This window comes from Octodon degus, unplaced genomic scaffold (genome assembly GCF_000260255.1).
Source record: "Octodon degus isolate 3935 unplaced genomic scaffold, OctDeg1.0 scaffold00352, whole genome shotgun sequence".
NCBI classification, from domain to species: Eukaryota; Metazoa; Chordata; class Mammalia; order Rodentia; family Octodontidae; genus Octodon; species Octodon degus.
This window is the reverse complement of record NW_004524928.1, coordinates 136,239-138,142: the sequence shown is the minus strand read 5'-3', so window position 1 is coordinate 138,142 and position 1,904 is coordinate 136,239.

Sequence of the window (1,904 nt, the reverse complement as noted above, 5' to 3'; positions counted from 1 at the left end):
CTCCACACCCAAATTCCTCAGAATATTGTAGCTCTATAAATTGGCCTAATAAAGTGCTGCAACCTGATCCTGAGACAAAGGAGCTCATTTAAAGAATTAAAAAAAAAAATGCTTATTAACATGTTACCAAAGGAAGGGCTAGTGAGACAGCTCAGCCAACTAAGCACCTGCTTAGACAAGTTCAGGGATTAGGTTTCGATCCCTGGCACCACATGCTGCTCCAGCCCCTGCCCAGGGCATGCTGAGCAGGCAAGGGAGTTCAGGCATGGTGTTGTGCACCTGTAATCCTAACCCTGGAGAAACTGAAAACAGGAGGATCACTACAAGTTTGAGCTGCATAGTGAGACTCTGCACAAATAAACAAACAAACCAAAAAGACTCCCCCCCCAAAAAAAAAAATGTTACCAGAGGAAAAAGTGGGCTCATTCCCATAAAATGGGCAGTCCCTTTTGGGAGTGATGGGCCACCTTTTCTTGGAGTTTCCACCAACTCAAGAGGAGCATGAATGTTTTCACTGACAGGAACTAATGCATCTCATCCCTCAATGGCCACACCCCACTTCCGAGTGTGCACTTTTACATTTCTGCCTGGTAAATCCTTCCCAGGCATCTCCCTGACATCTGAAACTTCCCTGTCTGGAACAGCAGTCAGTGTGAACATCCAACCTCTTCTGCAGGGTTATGTCTCATCTTTAGTCCCTCTCCCAGGTGGGACCTGCAGGACCAGTGGCCACTCAGGATAGGAAGTGCCCAAGCCTCTCCACCCCGCTCCCATGCACAGGAGTGGCCAGGTGGGAGTGGACATGGGTCATACTGGCTCAGCTCGTACTACAGGCTTCTGTGTCCTCCCTTCTAATTCTCTGCCCCTTCCTTCCCCTAGCCAGGTCAGCCTTCAGACTAGGGCAGAGAATCCCCTTTTGGTCACTTTCCTCCCTGGTGGGAGATGTGGAACTCTGGTGAGTGCGAATTCCAGACCCCTGGGGGTGGGGGGAGGAAGGGAGGCTTCTCTCATTCACAGTCACCTTGGCTGCCTTTTGTTGCCCCTCTACCTGAAGTAGTGAAAACAACAGGCAAAGAGGTCCCCAGGCTTTGCTGGGTGCATGGGTTGGGCGCCTGTGCTGTGGTGGTTTGTATAGCTGTGTGTGCCTCAGGGGACAGGTGAGGGTGGCATGGGAGAGAGTCCTGCAGGCTGCTTCCTTCCCCCAGCAAATCTGAGGCCTGGGCCTTGAGCCCTGTTCCCACAAAGTGACCTCATTCTAACTGCTGTGCAGCCACAAAACACTCACCTTCTGGCCCTGTGCCCTGCTGGCCATCCAGCCTTTCCTGCATCTTCCTCTTCAATTTAGGAGCCAAGAGTCACCCAGCCCAGCACTACCTCCAGCAACATGGAGCTGCATCTCCAATGAGTCCTGCAAAAAGAGTAAATAATCGCAGCACTCCTGAGTTTGAAGGAGGAGGGTTCCGGTTCAAGCCAACCCAGTCTGCAGAGAGAGGCCCTGTTTAAAAAAAGGAAAACAAAGCAAAGAACCAAACAAAAAAAGCCAGGCACAGAGGTGCAGGCCTGGAATCCCAACACTCTGGGAGGCTGAGGCAGGAGGATTGCATGTCCAAGCCCATACTGGGATACTAGTAGCTCAATAAGTTATTTTATTGTTGTCTCAAAATTGTAGAAAATATAAAATAAGGGCGGGATATGGAGCTCTGAGTAAAGGAAGTGATTTCATTCTCCCGTACAAAATAAAAGAAGGAAAAAAAACAAGAACAAACAATCTCTAGGTCAGGTCTTTTCTTGGCCTGTGTTGCCTCATCAGTATTTGTACCATGAAGTTTGTCTCTAAGTGTGAAAGGAAAGGCTGCTCCCAATTTGAGTTCTTGGTGTGAACTTCTTGTACATCTTGGAAAAAA